Source organism: Acipenser ruthenus, chromosome 3 (genome assembly GCF_902713425.1).
Source record: "Acipenser ruthenus chromosome 3, fAciRut3.2 maternal haplotype, whole genome shotgun sequence".
NCBI lineage: Eukaryota > Metazoa > Chordata > Actinopteri > Acipenseriformes > Acipenseridae > Acipenser > Acipenser ruthenus.
Genome location: NC_081191.1, coordinates 66815895 through 66843502, shown reverse-complemented (window position 1 = coordinate 66843502; position 27608 = coordinate 66815895). Strand labels below are relative to the sequence as shown.

The window sequence follows — 27608 nt, the reverse complement described above, 5'->3', positions numbered from 1 at the left end:
CCCCCGTAAATCCTTTTAAAATGTTTGAAGTAGACACAAAAATACATTTACATACTGTATATAAAAACAAAAATACATGTACCGGCTTACTTTCACCTCTGAAGCCAGTAGACTTTCTCTATTACCGAATGTGTCTGGTGTTGGCAAGCATGCAGAAGCAGCTTTCATGAGGCCGTATCATGCGTCATTTTGAAAGCGGCTGTTCAATTCGCAAAATTGACAATCTAGTAAAATATGATCCGCATTGCTCTCAGATCTTCATTAGAGTGCTCCCTGGTTGACTTTCCCAGAGATAAAGTAACAAACGAATCATCCAGTCAATTTGGTAATTTTCTCTTCCGACATTTATTTTCACATGTTGCCATTTCCACTGCTGAACTAAATTTGAAGGAAGAGGATGATATGTGAGTTAGTTTTGTAGCTTCATTATCTGTCTGTTGTCTTCTAAAAAAAAATACGAATTTGTTTTGGCATGTTGACCACCGCACTACTACTAATTAGCCTGCAAGTTTGCTTAAAAAAAGGCATATTTTAAATAAAGTTGGAATATTGAAATATCTGGGACTTAACAGTTCTGCGCCAACTGCCTCACGAGCTGTCAATCAAACACAGCTTGCACATGATTCATTGTGTAAGAGGAAGATCCCACCCACCCAGGCCCACCCGTGGGTACGCCCCTACTCCATCTAACCTTCTGTATATGTGTGTTGGAATGCTGCAGTTTGAAAAGAGGTCATTACCCTGTCTGTCACTTAGTCAGTCTTGGTGCTTGTCCAGCACATTTTTACAAATACTAAATTATTTAAAGGGATGGCCAGTCACATTCTATTGTAGTACATCTGATTGAAATTCAAAATAGCATTATCAGAGTGATTTATATATTTCCCATTTTTCGTAGGATAACCTGATGGAAATTTGTACCAATAAATAACTTCTCATTAGTAAGTTGTTTCCGGGAAATAATACTCATTGCATGGAACTGGAAGGACCTGGTTCTCATCTTGCACCAAAAAGTTTCAAAATGAACTTCCAAGCACCCAGTGGTAGTTTTCATTGCTGAATCAGTTACAAATTTAAAAAGCAAGGTATTTGTTGTCTTGTTTTTTTTTCTCACTAGACTTTGATGGATATATATGTGTATATATATATATATATATATATATATATATATATATATATATATATATATATATATAAATAAAATAAGGGGTTTTAATTTTCTGTTGATCGATTAACCGTCTAATCGATTAATCACACCTTTTTGCTAGTGATACGAAACTGTATTGAAAGAAAATTAAAAGTATTAACATAATGCTATTGTTACAGACAGATGTTTGTGAAACCAATCCAGGTCATGTTTATTCTTGTGTCTCCCAGATATACAGTAACTTGATTACAGCATTTCCAATTATACAAACAGGAATATGAACATATTCTTGCAAGTTTGAAGTAACGCACTGACTACATGCTTGTACTTCCCCATAACTGCTCCTGCAAGCACTGCGGCACATAACATTACTCTCTTAAAACTACAGCAGGTTAATTATAATGAATATATATGAATAAACCATTTCATTTGAACTGCAACTATTGTTTGGTTTACATGCAGTTTAGAAACTCAAAATATTCTCCAGTTATACAGCAGCCTGCACTAATCGGTTATTGGGCAAATTAACCAATAACATCGAATAGGCACGAATGCAATTCAAGCCCACTAAATCAAGGAGCATCTCTATAATTAAAGGTAAAGTAGTAGATAAAAGGTTCTACGTTAATGGTGAGGCAATACCAACAGTGTCTGCTATAAGAAGATATGGTTAAAAAGAGTGGAAATCATTTCTTTCTTGAAAACTGAGGTGCTGAGAAGTCTACTCTGGGAAGCTGCTTTGACCAAATACAAATTAATAAGCAAACAAGGGGCTTGCTATATCGCTTTTTTTTTTTATTCATGTGACATAATTTATACAGTTGTACTTCCATTTTCTGGTGACCCCTTAAAATTAGGGTAATTTATAATTTGGTAATTTTATAGCCTTGTGTTTATACCCCAAAATTCATAAATCCATTAAGCCTCACACTGACCCTACACTGTTTAGCTAAGTTTAGTATTTGGGTGATATACAGAACATTATCCACACTATATGTTGTGTAACTTTAGACCCGGGGTCTTTGTTTTGTAATTCACATAGTAGGCTGTTATCCCCACATTTGATTAATCTATACATGGACTGATCAGGGTTGTTTTCTCTTTCTTGTTTTTATGGTGGAAAAAAATCAGGCTTCACTTGCAATTGCTGCATGTTTTCAACACAGTCTGAAATCTTCTTGTAACCCTAGTTGGACGATACCAATAGAGTGCTCACAGACATTATGTTTAATGGTATAATTTGCATATTGAAGGAGGAATTCTCTCTCTAAAAACTATATGCAAACCCAAATTGCTAAAAAAGAACCACCAAAATAGCATGGTAAAACAAGCCTATATCTCAACTTGTTTCACAATGTGATCTGCTGTCGATTGACAAAAATATATAAAAAAAAATTTACACCCTCTGTTGTCAACCCTACACATGCCGTTGATGCTGTGTCGCCAAACTATTGCAATCTACCTTCAAGATGTAAGTAGTACCTTCTTAAACATGTGTATCATACTTGTTATAAGTATCCCTTATAAAAGTTCAGAGTAGTAAAAGAGTAGCAAAGTGTAATTTATGCACTGTATAATAATGGGAAAAACGCAAATTTACTGTGGTAAACCTCTACAAGGGACAACTGAGCTTTAGAGCCATTCAACAGCAAGGTTAATACCAATTATTAATACCAACAGAAAATCACCAGCTGTTCTCAATGTAGATTTTATATCCGTAGGCATTGTACAGAAAACCCACAAATGTCAGTAGAAAGAAAAGACTGTAATATTCACAATACAGTCTCCAGTAAAATTCAGCTATTAATAACATTTGATACAGTCCCCTCCCAAACATTTTGGTGTGCTGAACCAATGTTCTGGAAATCTTCAAAACAAAACAAAAAAAAACATAAGGCTGTGAAATATTCTGTAGCTGTCATAACCTCTAACAGATGATATGTAAAATAGGTACCTTGCCATTGGCCTACTACATAATACAATAATGCCTATTGGCATCATATTTCTTAACATAGAACAATGTATCTCTAGTTGTCCCAAGGCACATGGTAAGAGAAAGGACAAAACAAGACTCCATGTTCACTTCATTGCATAAGGCAATAATATCGATGCAAAGTATATTTAAATCGTATCAAATTGTATAAACAAGCACTGGAAGCAGAATAAAAGATATTGTAACAGATATGAAAGATTCATAATAATAACAATAGTTGATATTTCAAATTAAAAAGTACAGAACTCCAATACAGATACACACATTTTAACATTTAATATTTCAAGGAATGAAATTTCCCTCTGTGATGTAATAGAGCTACATTATTAATTATACAGATTACTACATTCCATGTGGTTTAGGTAAGTGTGTGCAGATAACATTACTAATCCTTAAACTCATGTATGCATCATTAGCATAAATAAAAAATACTTGTGTGCTGATCAAGTGTTTCTTTTAAATATTCTTATAATATAAGAATAACATAAATTGTTGAATTGTGCATTGGGAACCTAAAATTTACTATTTACCATACAAATACCAATATACCACTAGTTTTGCCAGATATTTATGTATTGCTTTGTTTCATGATATTTTGTTCACACTAAACATAATCAACCACTGTCTTGTAATGTAACTGCAGAGACATAAACTGATAATTATTGTAATGTTTTATTTTTATATTCAGGGCATGAAAGCGCTAACAGTGTGTTTAATACAATATAAAGTCCTTTAGATGCTCACCTGGGAAAGACGTGGCTGCATGGGGTGCAGGGTGAGTGATACTGTCAGAAGAGTGCAGGTTCACATCCTGGCTGTGCAAAGCGTCCAGTCTCGGTCAGGGAGTGTTGCATTGGCTCTGGTGCTCCGTGGTTTTGGGTGGCAAAATCGACATGGACTGCTTGTCCTCATCACGCAACAACTGACCCCACTGGCCAGGTGTACCCAAAAACTGGATTGTTTTCTTAACATGTTTATTGGTAACAATGAGTGATAAAGATATGTGCACATCATTTTAATGTAGCAAGATTGTCTGACTAATACATTTGATTTTGAAGTTTAAAAGTTACGTGTGTTGTGTCTGATATAAATCATCATATTTGGATTGAAGCTGCAGGTGTTACCTGTTTCTATTTTATAATTATAGCTCTGTAGATGAAGATGGCCAATAGAGAGCCTCAGGGTGGAGTGGGAGGACTTCAGCAATTATGCAAATGAATGCTAGGGTGTTAATTAATCGCTGGCAGCATGTTCTGTCCTTCCTGTGGTAAAAGTTGAAAATCAAGGTTTGCATTGACTATGGCATATCCAGCTGTCTGCTAGGGAAGATTCGTGCCAGGATCATGTAGCAGTGCTTGGTATAGTTTGCAGAGATGCACAGAAACTACAGGTTTGTTTTCACTGCTCAGCATTACCATGCTCAGGAGCATTCTGAAACCTGTTCTTGTTGGGCATCATGCCTATAACTGAAGGTAGGCTGCCCTTCCATTGAACCCTTGTGACTTTTCCTCTTTGAGCCTTGCATGTTGATTTGCTTGCTTTGAGAGCAATTTATTACACAGCTACTGATCATCTATTTAGCATCTTTTTTGACCACTATGTATAGGAGAATACCCTTAGAAAAACAGTAGGTTAAATTATGTATAGAAAAGCTTCCAGGACGGGGTTGTCTTTAATATTGCTTTGGCAGTGAACTGATGCAGTATATTATTCTGACAATATATTACTGTGACTTGGGGGACATGCTTAATTACAAAAGGACATTTAACCATATGTTACATAACATGGCATCCAATATAATCAATACTCCAGTTGATTACAGTGTTTTGATAAATCGAAATATAAAATGTTTTACCGGTACACAGTACCAGCTTACTTTCACTTCTTCTCGTCAGCCTGGGGGGGTGTCTGTGACTCTATTTTATAGCAAGGTGCTCCACAGGGACACATCCACCAGCTGGTCAAGGGACCACAGCCGTCGAGTCCTCAGCTGTGATTCTCTGAAAACAAAACAGAGCTGGCAGCGTGTCACAGGCACAGCGGCTGGCTCTTTCCTGCAGACGCACGCATTCGACTACGAAACCAGTGACAGTTTGTTGTTCCTGTTGCACAGCGACAATGATACAATTCTGTCTATTTTTTCCCCTATTAATTCAATATACAAATAAAATAGGGCCCATACACTATGCCGACTGCTTATTAAACAGTGATCAAAGTCACATGTCTGCTAACCACATTTTCTAAATTTTAATGAGGCTGTGATGACAAATATTGAAGTAAATATAAAATGCCTATCAGTACTGTCAACTCTTACAAACACACAAGTATTAATAAAATCAATCTTTAAAATTCTGGACGTAAAAATTATCTATTTTCTTAAGCATGTCATATGTATTCCTGATCTATAGTTGTTACACATCAGTAAATGAATAGGGACAGAGTTGTCCATTCTCTGGAGAATACCCAGGATAATTACTTGAGCACTGTCTAATTCTGATTCACGCAGAATTCCTTTTTAGCAACAAAGTAGAGTTCAGGATATCAGTCATCTGTACACACTTGGTATTTTTTTTTCTTATAGCTGGTATATGTCAGACAATGGCATCCCAAGACTCCACAGGGGTATTGTATCTTAATATTGCTTTATAGAATAACTAGCTTATACAGTAGGTTGCTGAACTGTGCTTGGCAGAATGGATGTTTTTCTTGGTTGCTAGTAAGTGTTCCATGAATATTGATTTCAAAATCTTCCAAAAGCAGTCATTGTTGATGGGAGCTCTACTCCAAGACAGTGGCGGCGTTTGTCCCATGGTGGCCCCATGCAAAGCTCGATTCCGGGGCCCCTATTCCCTATTCTTACCAGTAATACTACACTATGATACCATGACTTTCAAACAGGGCAACAATGACATTATTAAATTGATTGCATTTTACTACACACAGAGGCAGTTAGAAATTAACCTTTCATGATTTCGCAGCGGCAAAGTCTACAATTATATCTGAATAATCCCGTTTTCGGCAAATCTGGTGCACAATCGATATCTTCCCCAGTCCAGTCAAACGTTCCTGTGACATTGTAGAAAGTAAATGTTTTTTTTTTTTTTTTTTATTAATTTCATGTTCAGACAAGAAAAGCTTCTCTCCTCTGACACTACTGTGACAGGCACAGCCAAAAGCAGACTGAAGGCAAGTCTGATTTTAGGGCAGCCCAGCAAATTTTCCTTGTAGATGTAGTCGAGCATCACAAGAGGTGAGGACGATACATTGTTTCCAGGTTCATTCAGACACGCAGACCTACGCATGTGAGCCACTTATACATGTATTCCCCTCAAGTATGCAACACTGACGGCATGTGCAAGCATACTTTTTGTTTGCAGTGTGCCAGAATTAGTACATTTTTAAATGTCTTACCGCTTAATCGTGGGTTACATTGACAATGTACAAATGACCTGCGGGCCACTTACATCCCCAACCAAATCCACCCCCCACCCCCCGCAAAAATGAGCTCTACAAATGTGTTGCTGTATGACGCATGGCATAGAGAACACATACTGAACAATTTCAATGTATTTCGACCTATCATTCATATCATAGTCCAGGGCGCACGGCTCATTTTAATAACCAATGTATGGCTGCTGCTGTATTTTTGATGCGCGTACATTAAGATGTGCCTGCATGCACCCTGGACTACATGAGCTTTAACTGCATTCCCGTCGGCAATGCTGCATCAATAATCTTTACCTGCATATACGACCCAATGTATCGATATCTGTTCCATGGTGGAAAAAAAACTGCAGATTAAATTGTTTCACCGGCATCCGGCTCATCAATAAAAAAAAAAACTGTGGCTGGTTGAAAACAAATCAAAAAAGAATAAAGTAACTCCAAATACATATCAGTAAAAATAATATAGCATCTGTGTTGCATCTATTAAGAGACAAATTTGTTTACTTTAACATTCCGATATGTTGACAGTGAAACGTAACTCAAATGTCAGCTGTTCAGCCGGTGTCCCCCACATTTGTCAAGTGGTTTTGAGTGACATATTGTATGAGTTGGTATTTCAACAAAATAATGAGGGGCGCGTACATTTTTGGAGGACTGCCTCACTCACACCTGATGTTTTAAAGTTGATCGCAAAAGGAAAGTGCGTTTTGTTCTCATTGAATTTGTTATAACGCAATGAAGCATTTAAAATACAAATGTATGCTACTAAAAAAATAAAAATAAAAAATATATAAATAAAAGGTTATTCTGCGTTCCTGTGTATGAGGGTTCCATACCATAGCCAGGCATAAATGAAACGCAATGAACAAAACACAATCAAGAATTTAAAATAAAAATGTGTGCTACTTTTTAATTTACTTTTTATGTTTTTGTGCATTCCTGTGTATGAAGGTTAAAGTACCACAGCGAGACTTAAATGTAAATTTATTTAAGCGAGTGACCTGCTTGTACGTGGATTGTATTGCTTTTTCCAGTCTGAAGGAACAAAATAGCGATTGCTGATTCAAGCGACTGACCTGCTTAGTATGCGGTTTTGTTGCTGTTTGCAGTCGGAAGGAAGAAAATAGTGATTTGATAAGTAACTTTTTAATGCTTGTTTGCTGAGGTAATTACATCAGCTGGTTGAAGTAATTTAATTTTCTAAAGTGTTCACAGCTGTGGTAGATTGAAGTGAATTTTGATAGCGTGTAAACTGGACCAGCTCTAGACCTGCAGGACAGTATAAATTGGCGAACAGTGTCTTAGAACGGCAGCCTTTCTAAGTGCCAGCCAGCCTAAGGGCCACTTGTTCAAGGGCAGTCTGAGCTGTGGCAGTCAGAGCGAGGACAGGTGGAGTGAGGACCTTTTCCAAATCCCTCCCAATGGCTACTAGAGGCCTCATTCCTACCTTGACACCTAACGTCTGGATCCCTCGTACAGAGCAGGCTCGCTCATTCTCCACTCCCAGAATGAACACTGGTAAGTACCTGCTGCACATACCCTTACTAACTCCTTCTCCCCCTACGCTGCCTGCTACAAACTTGAAAATCTCCTTTTTCAATGGTTGTTCTCTGACTGACAAATCACTGCTTTTCATTACTTATAACTGCTGCCAGTCTTGATCTTCTCTGTCTAGCTGCACTGTAAACGACATGCACTCGCTGCATCTAGCCACACCAAAGGGCTATTCCCTCTTTGCTAAACCTCGCTTCACTGGCCAAGGCGGGGGCACTGCTGTTATTGCTAATTCTGTGCTCGTTTCCTCAGTTCTTTCTTTGCCTGCCTTTTCTTCATTTGAGTATCTCGCCATCAAGCTCCCCTCTCCCATGTCCCTTACCCTTGCTGTTATCTACCGTCCAGCCAAGAGCAACTCTGCTTTTATTGCAGAGTTTTCAGTATTCCTCTCCCTCGTCTGCACTTCTACTCACAAAATCCTACTCCTAGGTGACTTCAACATTCATGATGACTTGCCTTCCTCCCCCCTAATGACCGACTTCAACACGCTTCTGGACTGTCTTGGACTCTCTCAATCTGTCAACGTCCCTACTCACACCCGAGGACACATCCTGGATCTGCTAATATTAACCTCCCTGCTACTTCCTAAGCAAAATGTATTTTCTTACGATTGTAAGTCGCCCTGGATAAGGGCGTCTGCTAAGAAATAAATAATAATAATAATAATAATACTTCCTCCACTACCGATACTGTTATCCCCTTCCGTCCCAAGAATCTGCTGAATCCTCTGAAACTCTCTGAATGTGTCTCTTCATCCCCTCTAACTGCCCATTGTACACCCTAGAACTTCGATTGCTTAAGTCTGCCTGCCACAAGCTTGAGCGCAAGTGGAAGTCGTCTAGACTAACTGTTCACCGTCGCTCACTTTAAATCAGCTCTCAAGACCCACCTGTTCTCTCTTGCTTTCCATGCTCTTTAAGCCTGATATCTGCTATTAGCTGCTGTGTTGTTGCTACCATTTCATGTATTATGCTACTATATCACATATTATGCATTTTTCACTGTATTTAATGTATTATGCATTGTTTTTTACTGTATAATGTATTATACATTTCTCCGTATTTAAAGTATTATGGATTTTCTTGCTACTGCATCTTGTAAAGCACTTTGTGATGGTGGTCCACTATGAAAGGCGCTATATAAAATAAAGATTGATTGATTGAATTCAATATGTCATCGTATGCAAAACCTGATATACAAATGTATTATCTCACAATCAGCAAGTACTTTGGAATCAATATTGCAAAACACTTAATTTTTGGCTTAGTGGCAAGAACTATCTTGTAGCGGCCGGCTATGTGCGGAGGTTCTGGCGGTCAATGAAGAGACAGACAACAGGGTGCAGCAAAAGCAGTAAAACTGCTTTTTTTATTTTTATCAAATCGTTTTCGCGCTGTTTTATTCAAAGGGCCAATTTATTCTCGCTTACAGTCTCATATTCCCTGCTCTACTCAATTCACTCAATTGGCACGCAGCATACCCTTTTATGGACGCTGACTCTGCCCACTCATCACCCATTGGTCCATCGATATCCACTCACATTCATACACACACGCAGAACTGACATGCAGGCAGGCTGCTAGAGAGATTAGCCGGCGAAACAGACTCATGCACCCACTCACATCAGAGGACCACACAGGAAACATTATGTTTACAGTATACATTTTGTTGTGTTTGCCCCGTCGCTACTATATATGTAGATTATATGGGGAATTCCCCATGACAGCCCTCTTGCAGCAATATTACAATGAAGTTCCACTCTAACTCCGCCCTTGATACAGCCCTGCCAAGGAGGCTACCGCGGGCCAGACGACACACGTCCGCGGGTCACCATTTGCTGACCACTGCCTTATAATATATTTTTCAACTGCACTCATTAATTGTGTGCTTGATTTGTTTCTTTCTCAGCATGCTTAGTTCAGATGCGGGGCAGGAAAGCTGTCTGTGAACATCTAAGACAAACACCAAGTTATTTTGGCAGTTTCTTGTGCTGATTGTTAATGCAGTTATTATTTTAATGTCAGAATTTTCAGAATGCTCCTGCATATTAAACCCAGAACGAACTGGATACGTACCAGTTTCTCAAATAGTAGTAGGGGACTGAGCCCCTTTCAAACGGCAGCTGCGTGTTCCCCCCAAAGCTTGTTAAAGTTTTTAGAACACGAATAACATTTAATAAAACATGTTTTCTTTCCAAAGCTGCATTTTTAATGATCAAAACCTTGCCAAACTGGTTTCTTCATTTCTTATTAACCTAGTTTTCTAATTTCTTATTAACATTTCCATTTTTATTTATTTATTTTAACAGTTTTGTTCTCTGAAGATACACATTTTTTTTCTAGAACTGAATCTATTTAGCCTGGAACAAGGAAGAATTGGGGGGGACATGACTTAAGTCTTAAAAATTAAAAGGTGTTGACAAAGTTAACCCAAACCAATACTTAAACATAATACAGAGAGCAAGGCAGAGGACACAGACTGTGTGTAATCATTTTAATGATACAAGTAGAAAAGCTGCATTTATTTTCATATCTCACTTTTATTCATTTTCCTAATGAAGGTATGTTGTACTGTACCTCTCAAAATCAATATATATCGTATCTGTGTTAGAAATGTTGATGTACTTATGCATGTACACAACATTCACAATGGAAATATATGCAAACTGAAATCTGTAATTCTGCAGGGTACAAAACGCACATGTGTGTGTTGCATCATAAATACCATTTCGATATTGTGGTGAAATGTTATATTATCATTTTACGCATACACGTACATTCAACTATTTAACAAAGTGGATACCTTCTTTTGTCATACAGTTGACAACGATGTTTTAATTAAAATAAATAGTAAATTGTTTTAAGTTTTGTTACTTGTTAGTTTTCTCTAAATTGGCTGTATTTACAATAACTTTTGGCATCCAGAATGGAACGTTCTTTTTCTAGAATTGTGATGTCATCGTACCGTCCTTGTACTACACTTTTCTAGATTATGGAAAGGCACTTCAGAGTGGAATGCCTGGTGGGGGTAGGCCAGTGCCAATTTGGTATGACTAACATCGTTCATCAAGTATTTCTGTCTCATCATTACTGAGACAGAAATACACTTTATTATCTCCTGTAATCCTGTTGCAAGTATGATAGTAAGAAATGCTTATCGCACAACTTCAGAACATATAAAGTAAGGGACAATGAAACTTGTTATGAAAAAATGCCAACTAGCAAAAGGGCATAGAGCTACAGCAGTGCTTCCTCACGATTATCAAAAGTACATTGTTGTTGATTGCTCTGAATAATCTCAAAACAGGTTAATCTGTTTTTACTGTACATTTTATATGCATCATACACATGGGAGGGGTCATAAGCAAACAACATATAGAATAATAGACGTATCCCCTCAACAGCACACCACACGACCAGCATGACAGTAAACACAGACACAATGAAGCATTCTTACCTTTGTATACCGGTAAGTTAGTGATCAGCAGATGTGTCAGCCGCACGAAGAGCACAGCGTGTGGTTTTCACTAACTCTACTGTGCAGAATAAATGAATTTTTTTCTATGCGTAAATATCGGGACTTTATTCCTATGCATCGGGACGCGGGACATTTGCTTGGAAATCGGGACTGTCCCGACCATATAGGGACTGTTGGCATGTATGAATTACTTTTAACAACTGCGTCACATCAAATATATTTTGTCTGTGAAATATAGTGAAATTAAAGGCAACGACTGAATATGTTATGTAGTAACTCCTCAATGAGCGACCCCGAGTGAAAAAACAGCAATCCAGATTTTCTTGTTTTTTTTTTACCAAGTATTTCAACCCAACCTGAACCCAATCACAAAAATAAAAATAGCCATAGGATTCTTTTTTTTAAAATAAGCTACACAAAACTGTGAATCTTTTGACAAGAAAAGTTAGCGGTCATAACCATCACAACACATCCATCTCCCGCATGTCGGATGTTTTTTCTTTTAAATGCGATACTCTGACATTGATTTCAGTTCACACAAAAGAGGGTAAAGACTGCTGAAATGCTGGAACTTAAATCATCCCTTTGATCAATTATAACAGCACTAAAGTAACAGCTAATCTTTCAAGATCAGACACACTAATACCCAGCTGATTTGCTGTCTGTACTTAAACTATTGATAGGGTTTAAACATGTGTGAAAATGTGTTTTGAATAAAGATACCAGTTTTCAAAAAACAGATACAATCTGAAAACGTCTGCCATTCAATTACTCTTTATACTTGAGCATTATTTATTGAGTGCTTGGCTCCTGCATACAGTACATTCCCACAAACCTTTTCATACAGACCTATGCACATTCACGGATGAAAAGAGATATTTAAGGATATTTAAGGATAGATGAGATTCTAGGATCAATAAGCTAAACGAGCAAGATGGGCCGAATGGCCTCCTCTCGTTTGTACACTTTCTTATGTTTATACTATATATATATATATATATATATATATATATATATATATATATATATATATATATATATATATATATATAATTATATTTAAGTATCAAATGTTTTGCATTTTATTTAAACTATTTTAAAGTACTTTTTAAATTTGTTTTGTCATTGCCTCAATTATAATGGGTTAAATTTGGCAGTGGGGATAAGTGTAAAATCATGAAAATAATGTATTTCTATTGGTCGCTCTGTCTCAATTACAAGAGCTGCTGTACAGAGAATGAGAATGAGTCATAAAGATGGTGTATTTGCATATTGTTCAGTGTTACCAATGAAAACAGCTACCTTTATGATATAAAATGGAGAATTATCAATTCCCCAATGGTCCTGTTGCATCGAGGACACCATACGGTATGGGGACTTACAAATAAGTAGGTCCGTGCAGAGCAACAAGTACAAACAAATATCCATAATGAATATGGCACTTTTTTCTGTGTACGGGTAATACATAAGGAATTTTGCTGTTACTCATACTCTGAACATTTGCTTTCTATGTAAAAAAGATATATTGACTCAGCTGGTTCCAATAGGACAGTAATGACTGTCAATTCCAAGTTCAGAGATAGAGAGACAATCCAGGGGGGAAGGAGGAGAGACCATTAGCACAGCAATCTCTGAACTAAGCAAAACATTAGGTTTCCATCATGTTCAGGATGATCATCCTGTAAATGGCAATGCAATTTTCCTCATTTAAAACAGGTTTTGAAATTTAAATGAATGATATTATTTTTTTTTACAGCATATAACTTACTGCTGTGACAAAAACTAGGCTACAGTATTATTGGGGTGGTTTTAGTACAGTAATACACATCTTCCAAGATACCACTATGCAGTAGACACTCCACCAAAATTACTGTCACAGAGACTGACAGCTTGTTCAGAAGTAAGCACAGAAAGCAGATAAAATATGGAATGGTGAAACATAAAATGTTTTCATTCCTCTGCCATACTTAAAATAAAATAATATAAACAAGTTAATGTGTTTATTTTTATTGACTGGATTTTTTCCATGTTCTTTGTTTTAAATGATGCGTTATGAACCAGCCACTGGTTTTGGTGGGACTTTTTTCATGCAGTCCACTGCCACTAATTACCTTATCAGAATCCCTTTACCATCACATACACACCCTCTCACTTGTCCTTCATAACTCCCCATAGGTGTTAATTTTGCAGTAGTTTCCTTTCACACAGATGTTTCTGCATTTTGAGTATGTTGTCTCAAGCGTTTTCATACGCCCCCAAACACACGCAGAAAAGGCCAGTGAATTCTGGCACAGAAATAAAAAGCACATAGTTCCTTGTCCTTGGGTGCATACACAACTGCTAACTAAAATAGAGTAGTACATTCTATTTTAGGCACTTATCACTTTATTATGGTTGCTTCTAACCAACTTAGCCGTCCAAAGGCTATGCGGGAGCATTCCCTCATGCCGAACAACATTCCAGTCCATGCTGGTGAATAATAAACAAAAACTAGAACTGTCAGGCAGTTTTACGGCTTCCAAGCTCAGTACCAGTTGGACATTTTGGCAAGCTGTAGCATTGCAGCACAAGTGTCAGCGACAGATCAGTTTTGTGGAGCAGTTTTAATTCAAAATACTGCATTAGTTCATTATCTCACAATGCTTTATAACTTTAAACACCATAGTAACCATGACCCTATCTACACACTGTGAGGAGTTATAAGCTCATTTTACATTTAACCTTAAGGACAGGTCAAAGGTCACAGGCAAGGTGATTTTTGGATAGAGCATGTATGGGTTCCTATCGGTGTTCTATAGTAACCATTAACCTATATACACTCTGTAAGGAGTTATAAGCTAGTTTTACATCTTAACTTAAGGAGAGGTCAAAGGTCGCAGGCAAGGTCATTTTTGGATATTATTATTATTATTATTATTATTATTATTATTTATTTATTAGCAGACGCCCTTATCCAGGGCAACTTACAATTGTTACAAGATATCACATTATTTTTACATACAATTACCCATTTATACAGTTGGGTTTTTACTGGAGCAATCTATCTAAAGTACCTTGCTCAAGGGTACAGCAGCAGTGTCCCTCACTGGGGATTGAACCCACGACCCTCCGGTCAAGAGTCCAGAGCCCTAACCACTACTCCACACTGCTGCCCATATGGTTTCCTATATGTGTTCCATAATAACCATTAACATATATGCACTTTGTAAGGAGATATAAGCTAGTTTTACATTTGACAGATGATTTTGAAATGTGTCAGGTGGCCATATTGGTTTACGCACAAACACAACTTTTGAAAAAGTCAGTTGTGTTGACACAGGGATGATGCTTGTCAACTTTGGAGTCAAATAAACAATTTTTCAACTGAAGCGGTTTTAAATTTAAGAGCGAAACGTAGGTCTGGCCGCCATCTTGTTTTATGAAAGAACACCATTTTGCGATATTAGAATTCCATTGTCCCCAGGATGGTCTCGTTTGTTAAGCACAACACCGACTGGAGTTCAAGTTCAACCAAACTTTATTCACCACATGTCATTAGACATGCACTCTTGTATAGCGCTGCTATTGGTTGTCTAGCGCTCGTACTGGTTAACCCTGATGCCTACCAAGTAGGAGTTAATTGGTTAAAAGGTTTGCAAACAGAAGCAGTTTGATGTTTGGGTGCATTTTGGCGACAGTGGTGGCAGCCATTTTAATAGTAAAACTTATTGCAGCAACTTCTGCTGTTGATGACATATGCGAAGTTTCAGATCAATGGTTCACCGGTTCCCAAGAAGAACATTTTGAAAAGTTTTTCCAAAAAATGGATCAGGCCACCATCTTGGTTGACACAGGAGCACACTTTTTTTTTTTTTTGCATCTGAACTGTAATCTACACATAGTGATACCTCCCAAGTTTCATGTTGACTGGTTACACCACGTGCGAACAGTAACAGTTTAAAGTTTTGGGAGGAAAAATGACAATAATACAAAAAAAAAAAAAAAAAAAAATCTTTACAACAACAATAGGCTCCCCAAGCCAGCTTGGAAGCCTAATTACAAACACCCTCCCACGTGGCACCAACCCGCACTGGGTGGAAGACTTGTATGATTCACTATGTGCCCCTTCCAAAACATCCCATAAACCCCCCAAAAGCTTCCCAATTCAACATTCTACAGCCCCCCTGCCCCAATTTGCATAAAATCCCACTGTCAACCAATTAGCACTCCCTCTCACTTACCCATTGACTAGAATGGTAGTAGTTCATGCACCCCTCCTGGCGGCAGTTACTCACCACAAAGTCTAGAGGCTTCCAATGTCAGCGCCTCGCTCCTCTCAGGATGCTTGTTGCCATCTAGGGGGTGGCTGTCCCGGTAGTGCTGGCGGGCCTAAGAGGAGTCATCACTGAGGGTAAGAGCAATGTATGATCCTCGCTGGGGGCATTGTGCACCATCACATGCCGTCGCGTTGGACCTGGTACACCACATCAGAGAGCTGGAGAGCGTCGACCACCTCCCTGTCATTTGGGTACGTAGAGCCACACTCACTATCCCAGCTCGAGGTCCTATACCTTGCAGTGGAGGTTGTACCCTTCTCTTGTCTCACAGGGCCTCTACAATGTGCTCCCTTCAAACTGGTGTGTGGCATCCAGGCGGTCTTGCAGGTGGTGGATGTACTCCGGCCCTGCTGGTGTGAGGTCCCCATCCGGGTCCGTCTGTCCAAAGATCAAATCCACCGGCGTATACAGTGGTGTTCCCGGATAAAAATGTTCAGCTGTGGTTCAACTGCTCAACCATGCCCTCACTCTGGGGGTAGAGGGGAGTAGTGCAGGTCTTGTGGAACCCCAGTCGGCAGCAGCTCACCTGAAAAGCCTACCTCAAAGTCACACTTTGTGAAGTAGTCCATGGCCACCAGGATTACTTTGCCAGTTTCTGTGGTGGGTATTGGCCAGTACACATCTATAGCCACTTGCTCCTTGGGTGAGCCGACGTCTGGACGGGTCTTCCAGAACGGATCTGTAAGGTGTCTCACTGTGCCCACAGTGCCTTGATGGCCATCCCAACTGCCTCACTCCACACAGGCCCCCGACCAGCTTCCTTCCAGTGTAGTACAGGCCCGCCTTCTTGTCCTCCTGCTGCAACTGCCTCCAGTCTTCACAGGTCATCCCCTAGTCAAAGGCCACTACCAGCACACTGGGCCGCTTCCCTCTATTCCCGAAGTTCATAGAACCGACAGCCCACCTCAGCACTCGGCCGGTAAGACAGCCTGTCGGTGTTATTATTTGTTTATTTAGCAGACGCCTTTATCCAAGGCGACTTACAGAGACTAGTGTGTGTGAACTATGCATCAGCTGCAGAGTCACTTACAATTACATCTCACCCGAAAGACAGAGCACAAGGAGGTTAAGTGACATCCTCAGGGTCACGCAATGAGTCAGTGGTTGAGGTGGGATTTGAACCGGGGACCTTCTGGTTACAAGCCCGTTTCTTTAACCACTGGACCACACAGCCTCCTACAGTGTGGTGCTTGCCGGCTCAGTGGCAAACTGTGAAGTGATACTGCTGGAGCCTTTCAATCCACTGGGCCAGCTATCCATGGCAGAAGGCCGGATTCCTGTGAAAGGACAGCCCCGATCCCAACGTCACTTCCATAGGTGGAACAGCGTGCCTTTAAAGGAAGTCCTGTGGACCAGCAGGTCATCCAGATAGAAGGTACTTGATCTTTTGGATCCCTCTAAGAGCCTCCAGCTGCTCGAAGGTGGCTGGGGTATTGCACATAACCAACGGGTGCCGTTGTTCAGCTGGGTAAGCGCCCCCTCCCATTTCCATCAGAACACCCAAAAAACATTCAGAGCTCCCCTACTTTGCATAACTTCCACCATCAACCAATCAGCACTTCCCCTTGCTTCCCTATTGAACAGAATGGGGTGCTCAGCACTGTCATCTGTTGGTTTGTCACAGTATAAAAGCTTTCACCTAAGAAATATTAATCATTCTGTATTTAGTAACAAATACAAAACAGAACAATGTACAACATCCTTAGACACACACCATTAAATCAAAATTATTATCTTGCTGTTTTTTAAATCAGAGCCTACTGCACTGCTGTGCTCATTCTTTCATGATTTAAAATATTGTCCAGGAGATAGTATGAAAACATTTATTCCAAAGGAAACTACAGCTGCGTATTCATTTAATTTTTTACCTTTTTTTAATTTACTAATTGGGTGCTAAATCCTTTAAAAAATGTAGAATCACCTCGCCAGTTGCCTCATGCAAGTCTGTTTTATGATGCATGTAATAAAAAAGTCACCCTAACCATCTACTGGCATTAATCATGTTTAACATTTACAACGCCATGACAGAAATTATTGTGACAAATGTCTGTTAATATGCAAATTAGGTTCCTGTTGCCTGCAGCATAGTCCTGTAATAGACCAGCTGTTTCTTCATTGTGATTTATTGAATCAGCTGCTTATGAAGACAGAGTGGCATAGACTAATTTACCTATGTAGATTCATTAATGTTTTAGTGGTGGAAATATGCTGGCTGTCACATTCAGGGTAGTAATTTTTAGCTTGAAAATAGGATGTGGCAGATTTCATTCATCTGTGTAAGTTCTACTGCAATATTGGGCCATAAAGAGACATTGTATAACTGGGCCCATAAAATGTTTTTACTGCGAGGGAGAAAAACAACAGTTATAAAGTAAAATAAACAGATCCATGGCTTCATTAACAGTGATTCAATCATGCACAAGCTTAGGTGTCACTAGCTTGTTTAAATCATACTTATAGACACATTTATAGATGCAAAAGTGAGTAACCATTTGCAGGCTGGTCAATAAAGAACGAAAGATGACCCTTATGAAATTACCTTCATATATTTTATTGGAGCGAAAGAAATGGAGACAGCATCTACACAGGAGGTACCAGTACGGTATGGGCCTGCAATATATATGCATTGATGGCTATTTATTGTGCACTGCATATCTTTATGTAGCCTGGATGCAATTCAGGGCATATTAAATCTATACACATTTAGGATAGGCAATGAAGGAGTTAACAGGAAGTTCCGCCTTTGATTGACAGTGCGAGGAGATTGATAAGCAATAGATAAATAGGTGTGTGAGAGAGCAAGGCTGAATGCAGAACATCCTGAAGAGCTTTACAACTCTGAGAAACTTGCGTAAGAACATTTCCCCCCAGAAGAACTAACTTTGAAACAAAGATGTTTCCTTTTAAGAGCCCTGGTCTGATTTTATTTTATTTTGGAGTTTGAAAATTGACTGTAAGGAATGGTGACCTAACCTTTTCTGAAGACCTACTGAATAAAGAAGAATCTACAGTCCCTAGTTTTGGACTCTTTTCTACTTTGGACTTTCTACATAATGGAATGAAAATCAAACCACTCTCTATAAACTCAAACTAAGGACAGTGGTATCAACTAAGTAATGACAAATCTTCTGTGTGATTCTCGACAAGAATTAAATGTCAATATATGGTGCACTACAATCTTTTAATAAAAGTATGTCGGCTGTTTTGAAGTAAAACCATATTGCATGTCTTTATTTACATTTGTATTAGCCAAAACCTCTTACACGAACCTACATATTAAAAGTAGCCAAAGGTAGGTTACATTTACTTGGAATCTTTCTCATGTTTCCAACCCCATCTTATCGTTGCTCCTATGTGATCCTGCTTGGTATTTTATTGTTTTTTCTTTATCAGGAAATCAACTCTATAAACAATTCTATATTTACTACTCTAAAACAGTGTTCCCACCTTTACGACGCCAGGTTATGTCAACCAAAAAATGGTAGTTTAGAGGGGGTGGTAGTTTAGAAGGGGAACAATGTACATGCATAGGGGAGGGGAGGGGCAATAGTTGCTGCTTGTACTGTACACTTTAACTCCTGTCACATACTGTATACAACAAAAACAGCTTAAACTTTGTAAATTTTGATTTATTATTATTTAGTTTTAATTTATTATTATTAATTATTAATTTATTTAGGAGACACCTTTATCCACGGCGATTTACAGAGACTAGGGTGTATGAACTAATCATCAGCTGCAGAGTCACTTACAACTACGTCTCACCTGAAAGACGGAGCACAAGGAGGTTAAGTGACTTGTCCAAGGTCACACAGTGAGTCAGTGAGTGAGCCAGGATTTGAACTGGGGACCTCCTGGTTACAAGCCATTTTCTTTAACCACTGGACCACACGGCCTACAGCAAGTACAGGTAATGAAAAAAAATGCAATCAACAATTGTAATATCTGTACATTTTCAGTATAAAACAACTTCAAAAATAAACTAAAATCGTATTTACAGTTCATACACCCATCGCATTCATTCAAGATATCAGAGATGGTTTATTTTTTTTTTCATCATGCATGATATTTAAATATAATACGTAAAGAATATGCATAGCCATTTTGCTGCACAGCTTGAGTTCGCATGTTATCAAGCTTCTTGTACTTCGTTGGTTCCTGGCGTCTCAATGGTCAATTGTGAATATACTGCATGTAGTAGCCAGAGAATGGATCATAGAAATGTCAGGACAGTTCATTGTAGCCTGCCTCGGAATTGCCAGAAACATGTGACTAATAAGTCCAGGTTTCCAATAAAAAAAAAAACATAGGGTTGAATCCACTCCTTGAAATGTGTGTTTGTGACTAGTGAATAAGTGACTGGATTCTTGATTTTGGATTCTGGATTTCTCTGCACCATCTTTAGTGCCCTGCAACCTAACCTAACAATTTACCTATCTGTTAATCGATTTTTTGGAAGGTAAATCTATATAATAAATACAACATTCTGTGTCTGGAGAGAGTCAGTATGCTTTATATTGCTATAGCAACACGGTCAGTAAGGAATACAATATTATCATTTCTTTATAAATATATTGTATGTTAATGCAGGCTTTTTGTTAAGTATGTTCCATCTGCAGTGTTGGAATTAAAAAAAAAAGTGTTTATTTGCTTCATAGCCATATTGTTTGTGGTCAATAAAGAAAATAAGAATAATTGCTGTTTTTGTTTTTATTGTGAGACAAAGTTTTTGTATAATAGTTCAAAGTAACATTACAGTTAAAATGTAAGGCTGTAGTTAATGCATACCCCATAAGAAAGCATTAAAGTATGTACAAGGAGTGGGATGTTATGAAATTTCCATGGTATAACCTTACCAAAAAATACCAGTTATCATAATATCACGGTATTAACCTATTTTTTAAAGAAAAGTTTAAAACAAAGAAAAAGTGCAAACAAACACAAACCTGTGGTTCATAACCTGTACTTTATTGTACACCATGACAATTTCTCTCAGAAATTTTGACCTATTAATAATATCCAAAACAGAATTCCCAATTAGCAACACAGAAAAGAAGAGGTTGCATTTCTGCTTTTAATTTACCGATACGCAAGTGACACAAAACTTTTCAAGTGATTTTCTGTCGGTGAACACTTTAAGGAAAAGTACTCATGTTCACTGCTATTTTTCCTCTGCATATACCTGCCATACCAAATCATACCTGCAAGCGCATCTTTTACTTAGGCTTAAAAACACAGCTGGCATTCACTAACTTATTATTTTTACATTATCCTCACTGAGCTTACTTTGGAAATGTCTGCATAGATTATGGGATGATGCTCCTTGAGGTGGCTAAAGAGATTTGAGGTGTTTATCTTCAAGCTGCAACTGCCCGTCTGCAGATTTTACAATAGGGGGCGCCGTCTTCTTTAACGACACCATCTTTCTTTTTGTAGCCAAAATATGTCCAGGCAGACAACGTAACCCTCTTTACAGGTGGGAAAAGGTCGTCATTATTTTCTGGTGTACTTGACTTGGGCTGTGGCATGTTTTATTGGATAAAACAGTAGTTGACAATTCCATCCAGTTGCATGGTTTCATTCCTGGTAATGACGTAATTATGATAATCGCGGTGTCACATTATTTTTTTTTTTGATGATTTCATAATTTCATTGTCTTAATCCGTGATATACCGTCGTGCCGGTTTACCGTCCCACCCCTAGTATGTACAGTATGTATTGAAAGTACTCATGACTTCAAGGTAATGCTGCAGATTACTCGCCCAAAATACATTTTACTCATATGGTGTTTAAATTGGAGAGTAAATTACTAAATGACCCAAGACCTTATCTGGAGTGCCAAAGTTCTTTAGCCAAAGTTCTGAAGGTGCAACTCAGGTCTTGTTTCTAGCAGTAAACATGTATAACAGAGGCTAGATCAGCCAAAGTGTATTTTTTTTTTAGTAAAACCCAGCGGCATATATTGTTTGAGTGCTAAAATGTTACTTACAGCAAGGCTAAGATTGTGGTAATTGTGGTGGTAGCAGTGTGGTAATTCCACAACAGTGCTCACCTTAACATGTTTTTTTTCTTTAAGTATGTCTGTTTTACCATATTGGTTACATAGAAGTCTCTGACACTTCTTAAAATTACCCCAAAATGTTTAAAGGCTGATTTAACTACTGTATAGTGAGTGCAAAATAAGTATTTTTACACTCATTCTGCCCCCACCCATAAAAAGTACAGTTTCTTGTTATTGTAAAAAAAAAAACAATAAAAAAAAACACGTTCATATGGAAGCAGCATAAATACATTTTAGAGTGTGAATCTCACAGATATGAACATTTCATTGGTTAACACCTCCAGTGTCTTTCAGAAATCATTAGGGAGTGACAGAATGATGTGAATATTACACAGTCAAGCATTTGACAGATATGAAATCTCCAAAAATTGGACTTAGTTATGAAAGGCATCTTGTTTTATATATATATATATATATATATATATATATATATATATATATATATATATATATATGCACGCTAAAATAAGCTGACAAAAAAAAGAAAGAAAATCAAGTGAATGTATTTTCTGCAACATTTCTTGGTAAGTAACAAGACAGTGAGTTAATACCTTTGTTCCTGCTTAGTTTTCATCGAACAAAGAATATTAATAAATCAATCAATCTAATCTGGCTGATAAACAAATGCAACTGATTAGTACCACCTTTTAGAGACCATAACCATACTTGACAATGCTATCTTTCCAGGCTTATTATAAAACAGTACATTGGTGTAATTCTAATCAATGAAGAGCTGTCAGCTAATTATTCCCTTGCCCAGAGCAACACGTTCTTTGATGATAAAGTCCCATGGTATAACTCAGTGTTTACTGACCTTGATAAAACCCCAAGGTGGAGTTGTAGATGTTCAGGCTGGGTTCACAGCTAATGAGAGAATAGCGGAAAAAACTAGAATGAGCTGCAGCACATAGGTAACAGACACTTGAGAACGACAGTAAGATTTCCAGACATCAAGGGGAAAGAGGCATAGCAGACTCCTGAAAACAGTCAGAACATGTAGATAGCAGGTAAAAAAAAAGATAAACACAAATCAAAATCCATAAGAAATGAAAAATGAGATTTACTCTTTAGGCAGTGTGTGTGCACAATCTGTCAAGCTACAAACAAAAGAGTTAATTTTGCAAAAAAAAATAAATCTACGTGTGACATTTTATGAGTGATCTATTATATCAAAGTGACTTTTTTAACATGTAATAGGAATATATTGCAAACATAAGTGTTTGTCATCTGGGTAAATATTTACAGTCTGAAATGCTACAAGCCAATCATGCAGTAATTAATAAAAGGGAAAATAGACAGGTTAATATACAGTACTATTAAAAAAATCTGAGTTCAAGCAATCCGCAGTTTGCAGATTGATTTAAACAGACTCATGATAAATTAAGTAAGGGTTTAACACTTTTTAGAGGCCAAAGAAGAGTCCTGTGGCATGACATGTAAATGTTGAATACCGTAATTAAATTAGGATAACTCGCACCCATTTTCATATTATTGAAGCTCATGAAAGGGATGTGCGGAATGCATCAAAGCATGTTTTTCAAATGTGCCGTGTCATGTGCATAGGGCTGTGCCTGCATGTGTGTTGCCAGAGGAGAGCCGAGATAAAAGCGGAAAATTACTCCACTAAACCTTTAATATAATTGAAAAATACAGGCTTCCTGAAAAGCGTGTGACAGCTGCTGGGAGTGAAACACAGTATTTAACCAATGAGACCGTATAAGAACTTCTGCAACCAATGACATAGACTAAACAAATGTACTTTTGTGCAATGTTTTATTTTTTCTAATAATACCATATTATTTAGAACTGATGTCCCGTGCATAATACAGTAGTAACACTGAGAGTTTTGTGGCTTTTGTTCACAAAAACATAAAAAAAAGGTTTTACAAGCAACAAATCCAGTCACATGTTTATCATTTTCATTCGCTATGATTCCAAAAAAAATTCACACTTCTGATTTACCTCTCAAACTATTATCCACTATATTTTTTGTTTCACCTCGTTCACAAGCATTTATAATATCACTAAGCAGACGTGATAAAAAAGATCTTGCGACGTATCAAACAAGCGAGAACAACACTGCTTAGTCAGCTGGCTCCTGCCTAATCGCCTCCTGCTTTAGTGTAGGAAATACTGGTACATTTACCTTCTAATACGTTATTTGGGAAAGGGTTACAGACGAGTACATTGAAAGGACAGAAAATGTTTTAGATGATTCAAATTCAGACCCGAAAAAAAAAATTTTGACCCACACCCGAACCGCTCTCATGCTCAATGGTGTAGTGCAGTGTTTTTTTGAGCCATCTATGATTACAATATGCAATGACCAAACATGATTTTTTTAAAAAGCTGTGAACTCTGTCACAATGAGGTGGCTTTTACAGTACCTGAATAACATGCATGTAACGTTTGGTGCACCGGTGCACCGAAATGAATGGGGCTGAGTTTAGAGAGTTAAGATGTATATAAGATATACTCAATTAAAATGCAGCAACTAAAATATATTTCATGATATAGAATATGTATTCAGTGGTAAGGTATCTGTAAATAAAATAAATAGGTATCTGTAAATAAAATAAATAATGTAACAAAACAATGTGTGACTTGTACAAAACAGTACACGTTATAAAACTATACTTGCATTGCAATGGTCAGTAAGTATTTAGCAGTGAAACACACTGGCCATTTCTAGAAAGAAATACAGAATTTAAGCACATTGCCGAGCCCATTGATGAGGTTTACAATCAGATGATCCCGTTTCCTAGGTAGTCAGTCAAATAAATGTCTTTAGATCAGTCAACTCTTTCTTATACAGTGGTTTGTGGGATACTAGAAGACTAATGGTGTTTCTTTATTGTTTGGGGTGTGTTTAGTTACAAATTGTTAGGACAATTGTTCGGATGTAAAAGCTGAATTTGGACCCTAGTGGTCTCAAGTTTTCGTATTGTAACATTGACTTTTATACTACAGACTATATTATAAAATAAAAGTCAAAGGGTCAAAGGTCAAAGCATTTTTATATTTCTCTTATAGTCAAACACTAACAGAAATTAATATAAATGATAATCAATTGCCATGATTTTTTTTCTTTTCTTTGCAATCTCAAAATGTCGATCTCCTCAGCCATGACTGGGCTTAAACAGTAAGCAGCGGGGTTCCAAAAAATATATAGCGTTACACGTCCCCACGTGCTGCTACAACTGTTTAAATAATGTACCAGTACATTTTCTTTTCATTGTTAACATAATGACAACTTTTTACAATTAAAAACTACAGTGTATACATTAGAATAGAATGAAAAAATATATAGAAAAATAATGTCAGTTCTGACGTTTCTTCCACTATATTGGTGCATTTCAATGATAGGTACCTTTACTCATAATAACTGCACCTTCAAGTATTTCACCCTCATGGCAGAGGAGGTTGGAGGGCAAAAAAGCCATGTAAGATTAGTATTTTCAACTGCCAAACTCAGTGACAGTGTGCTTTTTTTGGACTGATTATATAATTGAAGGGGGGGTGTCACAAAGACGGCCGGAGTGGGTGGCGTCAGACCAGAAGCAGGAAATAAACAGACAGAGAGGTGTGGTTTGGTGAAGCTGAGTGGATGCTTTCGCTCAGCATTTAATAAACAGAACAGAAAATAAAAGGTTTGAACAGACAAAACACAGGGCACGGAACTTGAGGCCAAAATAAATAGACGAACAAAACGGACTAGACAGACAAACAAACACGGTGAGCAGATACTCTAACTATTCACTTTTACTATTCACAATTACCTCCGTCTCCAATCCCGTTCTCCACTCACCGAACACCCAAACCCCGAGTGAAAGAAACGTGCATCTATATATACTGTTGTGCTGGGATTCAATTACTAATTAATTATTCACTTGAATCCCAGCACGTGAATTAATTCTGTGCAACCCCGTGCTCACATATTATATTTAACCAGCACGTGAAGTGATTTGTGCCCTCCTCGTGCCTAAATACAAATCTACACTTTTTAAATCACACGTGAAACACAGACCCGTTTATATCCCGTGTACCAATCTATACACCAACATTAACACACGCACGCAACATACAACACATAATATGCACACAGGGGCGGGGCACATTGCCACAGGGGGGTATACATTTTACCACAAAATCATCATTAAACTAAAGAGTTTTTGTTGATCCATTGGTTATGAATTGTACTTACTTTCACTGTAGCTTTTTTTTTTTGACAGCTTCATCACATACTTGCAGAATGAGGTTTCCAGTAACCATGTATGTGGGTGGATGTCAGCTCCCAAAATAGAAGAGGTAATTGGATGATATATTTTCAGACTGCTTATCTGATTGGATTTATGTTCTGCCTGTAAAGCTCTGGAGTGTATACGAGAATAGGCAGATCCAGTGACGTTGTGTGAAGGAGAAAAACACCAAGTCATACATATTATGAGCAGAGTGTTAAATAAATAAAATGTTTTAAAAGCAGAGACAGTAGACTCCAGGGAGACAACAAGATAACAACTGGAAAGGAAGGACATACAGCAAAAGAGAGGGATAACAGACTCAGGGTTGGGGATGGTGTTTTTTAGAATATGGGTTGTATGGGTTAAACCCTATAACTCAAATCTTATGAATGAAAAATAGACCTTCCCATTAAACTAGATTAAAAAAAACAAACAAACACTAAGACAGGTCCATCATGTTACAGGACTACAAATGAAACTGTTTAATCTTTTTTTTATTATTTATATTAGCAAGGTTTAGTAAACAACTGGTCCAATGCCATTAGGGCATGTTCAGCATGTTTCTGGATATCACTGAATAGCTTAATCTAGACTTGGATAGACTGGTTTCATCCTCAATGGAAAAGAACAGCAGCAAAGAAACAAGAACATTTTTGACAAGAACAGGACATCTCTAACCCAGTGGTGTTATGTCCACCAAACATGGTGTGGTAATAATGGCAAAAGGTTGTGTAGATAAGCTTTACGATTCATCAATAATGGGGAAAAAAATTAAATGTTGCTTTTGACTTCAGTAAAAATACAAATAGTGCCACACTTGGAATACTTTTTTTACACCCAAAACATTTGTTATATTATTTGAACAGTTGTGTGATCTGTATACACAGTTAAGTGTATATTATTTACTCGAATAGGCATGGACATGGACAAATACTGACTATTCGAAGTAGTCTTTCTTCTGCTTTGAGATTTGAGTTACTGCAATGAGTATATATATATATATATATATATATATATATATATATATATATATATATATATATATATATATATATATCGTCAGTGTGACCCCTTCCTTTGGAAAATAATCCCTTTAGTGCAAAATATAGCTGAATAGAAGTATTGCTTACTTGTGACAAAGCAAAAGACAGTAAGTGCTCACTGGAGAGCAAGCAAGATATCAATCAGCAAGAATCAAGAAACCTTGGCCACTACTCCAGGAGGTTCTGTTTATCACTCACTGGTGATAACATCATTTTAAAGAGCATCCATACACTTGTGGTATAGCTTATGGTTTAACTTCAGTAGATAAGCAGGTGGTAATTGATCAAGGTTTCGAAAAACTACATTTACGACTGTAAATAGGGAAGTT

General features: G+C 37.7%; 1 long non-coding RNA gene across 1 annotated transcript in view; it reads right to left on the bottom strand.

Annotated features, from left to right (window-relative positions):
• Positions 1-26264, bottom strand: part of LOC131721883 (uncharacterized) — a 33736-nt gene extending 7472 nt beyond the window's left edge. The window contains exons 1-3 of the long non-coding RNA XR_009319955.1: positions 26200-26264; positions 22810-22859; positions 19700-19829 (exon numbers count right to left, since the gene is read on the bottom strand). This is a non-coding gene — a long non-coding RNA (uncharacterized LOC131721883). The remainder of the gene's footprint in view (positions 1-19699; positions 19830-22809; positions 22860-26199) is intronic.
• Between the last annotated feature and the right edge of the window lie 1344 nt (positions 26265-27608).